The following is a 10,090-nucleotide window of genomic DNA, read 5'->3' as shown; positions in this document are numbered from 1 at the left end:
GATGCTCCATACAGATAATTGCCCCATATAATGCTGCACATGGCCACATAAGATGCTCCATACAGATATTTGCCCCCATATAATGCTGCACATGGCCATATAAGATGCCCCATACAGATAACTGCCCCCATATAATGCTGCACATGGCCGGATAAGATGCTCCATACAGACATTTGCCCCCATATAATGCTGCACATGGCCATATAAGATGCCCCATACAGATATTTGCCCCCATATAATGCTGCACATGGCCATATAAGATGCCCCATACAGATAACTGCCCCATATAACGCTGCACATGGCCCCATAAGATGCTCCATACAGACATTTGCCCCCATATAATGCTGCACATGGCCACATAAGATGCCCCATACAGATATTTGCCCCCATATAATGCTGCACATGGCCGGATAAGATGCCCCATACAGATATGTGCCCCCATATAATGCTGCACATGGCCACATAAGATGCCCCATACAGATAACTGCCCCATATAACGCTGCACATGGCCACATAAGATGCCCCATACATATAATTGCCCCCATATAATGCTGCACATGGCCACATAAGATGCCCCATACATATAATTGCCCCCATATAATGCTGCACATGGCCACATAAGATGCCCCATACAGATATTTGCCCCCATATAATGCTGCACATGGCCACATAAGATGCTCCATACAGACATTTGCCCCCATATAATGCTGCACATGGCCACATAAGATGCTCCATACAGACATTTGCCCCCATATAATGCTGCACATGGCCACATAAGATGCTCCATACAGACATTTGCCCCCATATAATGCTGCACATGGCCACATAAGATGCCCCATACAGATATTTGCCCCCATATAACGCTGCACATGGCCACATAAGATGCTCCATACAGACATTTGCCCCCATATAATGCTGCACATGGCCACATAAGATGCTCCATACAGATATTTGTCCCATATAATGCTGCACATGGCCACATAAGATGCTCCATACAGATATTTGCCCCCATATAATGCTGCACATGGCCACATAAGATGCTCCATACAGACATTTGCCCCCATATAATGCTGCACGTGGCCACATAAGATGCCCCATACAGATATTTGCCCCCATATCATGCTGCACATGGCCACATAAGATGCTCCATACAGATAACTGCCCCCATATAATGCTGCACATGGCCGGATAAGATGCCCCATACAGATACAGATATTTGCCCCATAAGATGCTCCATATTAAAATATGCCCCATATAATCCTGCACAAATGTTGATTATGACCCCATAAGATGCTCCATACAGACATTTGCCCAATATAATGCTCCACAAATGTGGATTATGGCCCCATAAGATGCCCCATACAGATAATTGACCCATATAATGCTGCACATGGCCACATAAGATGCTCCATACAGACATTTGCCCCCATATAATGCTGCACATGGCCACATAAGATGCCCCATACATATAATTGCCCCATATAACGCTGCACATGGCCACATAAGATGCCCCATACATATAATTGCCCCCATATAATGCTGCACATGGCCACATAAGATGCCCCATACATATAATTGCCCCCATATAATGCTGCACATGGCCACATAAGATGCCCCATACAGATATTTGCCCCCATATAATGCTGCACATGGCCGGATAAGATGCCCCATACAGATATTTGCCCCCATATAATGCTGCACATGGCCACATAAGATGCCCCATACAGATATTTGCCCCCATATAATGCTGCACATGGCCACATAAGATGCCCCATACAGATATTTGCCCCCATATAATGCTGCACATGGCCACATAAGATGCCCCATACAGATATTTGCCCCCATATAGTGTTGCACATGGCCGGATAAGATGCTCCATACAGACATTTGCCCCCATATAATGCTGCACATGGCCACATAAGATGCCCCATACAGACATTTGCCCCCATATAATGCTGCACATGGCCCCATAAGATGCCCCATACAGATATTTGCCCCCATATAATGCTGCACATGGCCACATAAGATGCCCCATACAGATATTTGCCCCCATATAATGCTGCACATGGCCGGATAAGATGCCCCATACAGATATTTGCCCCCATATAATGCTGCACATGGCCACATAAGATGCCCCATACAGATATTTGCCCCCATATAATGCTGCACATGGCCACATAAGATGCCCCATACAGATATTTGCCCCCATATAATGCTGCACATGGCCGGATAAGATGCCCCATACAGATATTTGCCCCCATATAATGCTGCACATGGCCACATAAGATGCCCCATACAGATATTTGCCCCCATATAATGCTGCACATGGCCACATAAGATGCCCCATACAGATATTTGCCCCCATATAATGCTGCACATGGCCGGATAAGATGCCCCATACAGATATTTGCCCCCATATAATGCTGCACATGGCCACATAAGATGCCCCATACATATAATTGCCCCCATATAATGCTGCACATGGCCACATAAGATGCTCCATACAGATATTTGCCCCCATATAATGCTGCACATGGCCACATAAGATGCCCCATACAGATATTTGCCCCCATATAATGCTGCACATGGCCGGATAAGATGCCCCATACAGATATTTGCCCCATATAACGCTGCACATGGCCACATAAGATGCCCCATACAGATATTTGCCCCCATATAATGCTGCACATGGCCACATAAGATGATCCATGCAGACATTTGCCCCCATATAATGCTGCACATGGCCGGATAAGATGATCCATACAGATATTTGCCCCAATATAATGTTGCACATGGCCACATAAGATGACCCATACAGATATTTGCCCCATATGCTGTTGCTGTGATTAAAAAAATTAAAAAATTACATACTCACCTCTCCGGCCCCCGGCACTTGCTATACTCACCTTTCCCGTTCCACCGCTGACCGCCGCTGTGTCTTCCCATCCTCTGCGCCGACGTTCAGGAAGAGGGCGGCGTGCAATAATCGCGTCACTGCGCCCTCTGACCTGAGCGTCACTGCAGAGGGGACGCAGAAGACACAGCGGCGCCGACGGTGGCACGAGGAGCAGGTGAGTATCTGCGGCTCCACCTCTATAGAGCACTTCATGCTTCCCTCTGCCAATAAGCTTTTTGGAGATGGAAATGTCATCCTCCAGCAGGACTTGGCACCTGTCCACACTGCCAAAAGTACCAATACCTGGTGTAAAAACAACAGTTGTGTTATAGGAAACAAAGGGTGATTATTATGGGTGACAGTTACCAGTGAGGAACCACAGGGGTCAGTATTGGGCCCTCTTCTTTTTAACATATTTATTTATGACCTCGTAGGGGCATACAGAGCAGAATTTCAATATTTGCAGATGACACTAAACTCTGCAGGGTAATCAACACTGAGCAGGATATAATATTACAGAAGGATTTATAGAAGTTGGAGGCTTGAGCTGAGAAATGACAATAGAGGTTACCAAACAATAAATGTAAGGTCGTGCACTTGAGCAGAAGAAATAAAATGTCTAATTATGCACTTAACGGTAAAACAATGGGTAAAGCCGTCACTGGAAAAGACCTTGGCATATGGGTGGACGGCAAACTCCACTTTAGTGACCAGTGTCAGGCAGCTGCTGCCGAGACAGATAAATAATAGGATTCAATAAAAGAGCAGAGATGCTGATGACAAGAACATAGAACATACAAGTCTCTTATATACTGGCTACAATTGTGGTCTCTGGTGTGTAAGGACAGAGCTGAACTAGAGCGGGTGCAGAGAGGAGCGACCAGCGTTATTAAGGGAATGGGTGACTGCAGAAGACGGGTTATTGAACTTTGATGTTCAGTTTGGAAAAGTGAAGGTTTAGGGGCGATCTCATTACAATGCACAGATATACAGTAGGAGGGACAGTACAGATCTGTACGATGAGCTTTTTACACCAAGGCCTGCGACAGTGAGAAGGGCACATGGGAAATCCTCTACATCTAGAGGAAAAAAGGTTTAATCATAATCACAGTGATTCTTTACTGTAAAATCAGTGAGAGAATAGATACTATGCTGTAGAGCAGTGAGACTATGGATTCTTTACTGCAAGAGCAGTGAGACTATGGATTCTTTACTGTAAGAGCAGTGAGACTATGGATTCTTTACTGCAAGAGCAGTGAGACTATGGATTCTTTACTGCAAGAGCAGTGAGACTATGGATTCTTTACTGTAAGAGCAGTGAGACTATGGATTCTTTACTGTAAGAGCAGTCAGACTATGGATTCTTTACTGCAAGAGCCATGAGACTATGGATTCTTTACTGCAAGAGCAGTGAGACTATGGATTCTTTACTGCAAGAGCGGTGAGACTATGGATTCTTTACTGTAAGAGCAGTCAGACTATGGATTCTTTACTGCAAGAGCCATGAGACTATGGATTCTTTACTGTAAGAGCAGTGAGACTATGGATTCTTTACTGTAAGAGCAGAGAGACTATGGATTCTATACAGTAAGAGCAGTGAGACTATGGATTCTTTACTGCAAGAGCAGTGAGACTATGGATTCTTTTCTGTAAGAACAGTCCGACTATGGACTCTTTACTGCAAGAGCTGTGAGAGTATGGATTCTTTACTGTATGAGCAGTGAGACTATGGATTATTTACTGTATGAGCAGTGACACTATGGATTCTTTACTGTCTGAGCAGTGCAGCTAAGGATTCTTCACTGTAAGAGCAGTGAGTCTGTGGATTATTTACTGTAGAGCAGTGAGCGTATGTATTTTTTACTGTAAGATCAGTGAGAGAATAGATTCTATGCTATAGAGCACTGAGAGTATGGATTATATGCTATAGAGCAGCGAGTATGGATTATTTACTGTCTGAGCAGTGAAGCTATGGATTCTTTAATATCAGAACAGGGAGACTATGGATTCTTTACTGTAAGAGCAGAGAGACTATGGATTCTTTACTGTAAGAGGAGTGAGACTATGGATTATTTACTGTAAGAGCAGTGAGACTATGGATTTTTTACTGTAAGAGCACTGAGAATATGGATTCTTTACTGCAAGAGCAGTGAGACTATGTATTCATTACTGTAGAGCAGTGAGACAATGGATTCTTTACTGCAAGAGCAGTGAGACTATGGATTATTTACTGTAAGAGCAGTGAGACTATGCATTCTTTACTGTACAGCAGTGAGACTATTGATTCTTTACTGTAAGAGCACTGAGAATATGGATTCTTTACTGTAAGAGCAGTGAGACTATGCATGCTTTACTGTACAGCAGTGAGACTATTGATTCTTTACTGTAAGAGCACTGAGACTGTGGCTTCTATACTGTACAGCAGTGAGACTATGGATTCTTTACTGTAAGAGCACTGAGAATATGGATTCTTTACTGTAAGAGCAGTGAGACTATGGATTCTTTACTGTACAGCAGTGAGACTATGGATTCTTTACTGTAAGAGCAGTGCAATTATGGATTCTTTACTGTACAGCAGTGAGACTATGGATTTTTTTACTGTAAGAGCACTGAGACTATGGATTCTTTACTGTAAGAGCACTGAGGACCATGGATTCTTTACTGCAAGAGCAGTGAGACTATGGATTCCTTACTGTAGAGCAGTGAGACTATGGATTCTTTACTGTAGAGCAGTGAGACGATGGATTCTTTACTGTAAGAGCAGTGAGAGTATGGATTCTTTAATGTAATATTCCTATGGATCATCATTCTTTCTTTCAACCTTAAAACTATGAAACTTCGTATCTACAGACTGTGTGATCTGCTCTCCTTGAGAACCAGGGTGTTTTTATCCCCCTTCCAAACACTCTGATCGGTTGTGTTCAACCTCATCCTCCATTCTGCTGCTATCTTTAGTACTAAGAAAAGCGGCTAGCAGCGGGCTATCAGTTCTAGTCAGATTCAGCAGAACAGCCGGCTATGCACAGGAGTTACACAGAATCAACAGCAGCAAAAGTGTAGGACATTTTGAATGAAGACCATTTCTAAAGTTGCTTCATTTTTTTTTATCTAGGAGGTAAATGGACAATGAGGAAAAAAGTGTGAACGTGTTCGCGCCTTAGACGCCTTCCTGACATATGCTATGGCTCACATGTCCAGTACCTCACAGGTCAGTGTAACCCTGTAAACCTGGTTTTGGGATTATTTATTTAGAATGGGCGCTTGGAATATCAATTATCAAAGGACCTTAGATATGGACATTGATCAAGAAATTGATGAACTGACATGACAACCTTTAGTGCAGTCCACAGAGAACATTGATTGGTGGATACATTACATGGAAAAACAATAAAGAACAAAGGACAATGGCGACTAATGATAAACAGTATCAATGTAAGAAAAACACCAGGAAGACCGAAGACAATCCCCCCCACCATCTCCCCCGAGTCAGCCAACATGAATAATCTCCCCATGGCGAGCGCGGCGTCCGTCTCACCGAGCCTTGTTTACTACGCGGGTGATGTACATATAAGATATATCACGCTGCAGAGTAACATTTATAGTGAAAAGGGCAAGAAGAGAAGTCATTAATAAGGAAAGAGAACAGCGGATATCTGCGGAGGACCGCGCGCTCCTGTCTGCTGGGCATCATGAGAACCACGGATACATCCAAAAAATGGGAACAGATAAGGGGAACGTCACCGAGAACGGTCAACTACTATATACTGTGCATCACATCACCCTACATGGCTGACAGCTGCACCGATAGGTGTCATCAGTCATTGTACAGGAGGAGGTGAGCTGTGACATCACCTATTGTGAATGGTGGATCCTGTGTTATCTACTGTATATAGAGGTGTTATCAGTCATTGTACAGGAGGAGGAGGAGGTGAGCTGTAATATCACCTGTTGTGAATGGTGGATCCTGTGTTATCTACTGCATATAGAGGTGTTATCATTCATTGTACCGGAGGAGGAGGTGAGCTGTGATATCAACTATTGTGAAAGGTGGATCCTGTGTTATCTACTGCATATAGAGGTGTTATCAGTCATCGTACAGGAGAAGGAGGTGAGCTGTGACATCACCTATTGTGATTGGTGGATCCTGTGTTATCTACTGTATATAGAGGTGTCATCAGTTATTGTACAGGAGGAGGAGGAGGTGAGCTGTGACATCAACTATTGTGAATGGTGGATCCTGTGTTATCTACTGTATATAGAGGTGTTATCAGTCATTGTACAGGGGGAGGAGGTGAGCTGTGACATCACCTATTGTGAATGGTGGATCCTGTGTTATCTACTGTATATAGAGGTGTCATCAGTCATTGTACAGGAGGAGGAGGTGAGCTGTGACATCACCTATTGTGAATGGAGGATCCTGTGTTATCTACTGTATATAGAGGTGTTATCAGTCATTGTACAGGAGGAGGAGGTGAGCTGTGATATCACCTATTGTGAATGGAGGATCCTGTGTTATCTACTGTATATAGAGGTGTTATCAGTCATTGTACAGGAGGAGGAGGAGGTGAGCTGTGACATCACCTATTGTGAATGGTGGATCCTGTGTTATCTACTGTGTTATGATCTGGTGGCCTTGGAGCAGCATGAGACGGACTCTGGAGAAGGTGGTCCCTGTACTGACCGCAAACCCTGAACCTAGCAGTGCAACTAAAAGCAGCCGTGGGGGTACCTAACACTCCCTAGACCCCTCGACACAGCCTAAGATCTAACTACCCCTAAAGACAGAAACAGGAAACCTATCTTGCCTTAGAGAAAATCCCCAAAGGATAGATAGCCCCCCACAAATATTGACTGTGAGAGGAGAGGGAAATAACATACGCAGATATGAAATCAGATTTTAGCATAGGAGGCAGTACTAGCTAAAAAGAAAGAATAGAGCAGAGTACTATGCGGTCAGTAAAAAAACACTAGAAAATATCCACCGAAGAAAATATGGATCACCACATCTGACTAAAGACATAGGGAGTATATCTGCATCTCCAGAGAAATAGCTAGGCTGCAAAAAATCCTTCACAGACCAAGCTGGACAAAACAAAAACATGAAAATGCACAGAACTATAAGGTCCACTGCAGGTGGACAGCAAAAACAAAGCCAGGACTTATCTTTGTAGAAAAACACCGCAAACTGGAGAGACCAGCAGGAAGTGAATCCTCCAAGAACAATGGACAACTGGCACTGACTAAAGGATCCAGCAAAGCTATATACCCCAGTCAGTTTTGCAATTAGTAAATACACCTGTCCACTCCTGCAGTCCAGGCACAACTTCATTACACTCTACAACCACCGGAGGGAGCCCAAAAGCTGAATTCACAACACTACTGTATAAAGAGGTGTTATCAGTCATTGTACAGGAGGAGGAGGTGAGCTGTGATATCGCCTATTGTGAATGGTGGATCCTGTGTGATCTACTGTATGTAGAGAACCACAACTTCATGAGAAGCATGCCCATATAACAGTAGTAACAAAATAAAATAAAATATACTCAAAAGTAATAATGGGCCATAGAGGATAAACTATGGGATAATCGCTAACCGAAGATGCACTACCATAGAAAACAGACGATCAAACACCCAGAAACTACATTGTACAAAAATAATACTTTATTAAATATACATAAAACAGCTGTGACATCACCTATTGTGAATGGTGGATCCTGTGTTATCTACTGTATATAGAGGTGTTATCAGTCATTGTACCGGAGGAGGAGGTGAGCTGTGATATTACCTATTGTGAATGGTGGATCCTGTGCTATCTACTGTATATAGAGGTGTTATCAGTCATTGTACAGGAGGAGGTGAGCTGTGATATCACCTATTGTGAATGGTGGATCCTGTGTGATCTGCTGTATATAGAGGTGTTATCAGTCATTGTACAGGAGGTGGAGGAGGTGAGCTGTGACATCACCTATTGTGAATGGTGGATCCTGTGTTATCTACTGTATATAGAGGCGTTATCAGTCACTGTACAGGAGGAGGAGGAGGTGAGCTGTGACATCACCTATTGTGAATGGTGGATCCTGTGCTATCTACTGTATATAGAGGCGTTATCAGTCATTGTAAAGGAGGTGGAGGAGGAAAGCTGTGACATCACCTATTGTGAATGGTGGATCCTGTGTTATCTACTGTATATAGAGGCGTTATCAGTCACTGTACAGGAGGAGGAGGTGAGCTGTGACATCACCTATTGTGAATGGTGGATCCTGTGTTATCTACTGTATATAGAGGCGTTATCAGTCATTGTACAGAAGGAGGTGAGCTGTGATATCCCCTATTGTGAATGGTGGATCCTGTGTTATCTGCTGTATATAGAGGTGTTATCATACATTGTACAGGAGGAGGAGGTGAGCTGTGACATCACCTATTGTGAATGGTGGATCCTGTGTTATCTACTGTATATAGAGGTGTTATCAGTCATTGTACAGGAGGAGGAGGAGGTGAGCTGTGATATCATCTATTGTGAATGGTGGATCCTGTGTTATCTACTGTATATAGAGACGTTATCAGTCACTGTACAGGAGGAGGAGGTGAGCTGTGACATCACCTATTGTGAATGGTGGATCCTGTGTTATCTACTGTATATAAAGGCGTTATCAGTCATTGTAAAGGAGGTGGAGGAGGTGAGCTGTGACATCACCTATTGTGAATGGTGGATCCTGTGTTATCTACTGTATATAGAGGCGTTATCAGTCATTGTACAGGAGGAGGAGATGAGCTGTGACATCACCTATTGTGAATGATGGATCCTGTGTTATCTACTGTATATAGAAGTGTTATCAGTCATTGTACAGGAGGAGGAGGAGGTGAGCTGTGATATCATCTATTGTGAATGGTGGTTCCTGTGTTATCTATTGTATATAGAGGTGTTATCAGTCATTGTACAGGAGGAGGAGGTGAGCTGTGATATCACCTATTGTGAATGATGGATCCTGTGTTATCTACTGTATATAGAGGTGTTATCAGTCATTGTACAGGAGGAGGTGAGCTGTGATATCATCTATTGTGAATGGTGGATCCTGTGTTATCTGCTGTATATAGAGGTGTCATCAGTCATTGTACAGGAGGGGGAGGTGAGCTGTGATATCATCTATTGTGAATGGTGGATCCTGTGTTATCTACTGTATATAGAGGTGTTAT

The sequence above is a fragment of the Ranitomeya imitator genome, chromosome 5 (genome assembly GCF_032444005.1).
Source record: "Ranitomeya imitator isolate aRanImi1 chromosome 5, aRanImi1.pri, whole genome shotgun sequence".
Lineage (NCBI taxonomy): Eukaryota > Metazoa > Chordata > Amphibia > Anura > Dendrobatidae > Ranitomeya > Ranitomeya imitator.
The sequence above is the reverse complement of the archived record's forward strand: the minus strand, read 5'-3'. Positions refer to the sequence as shown.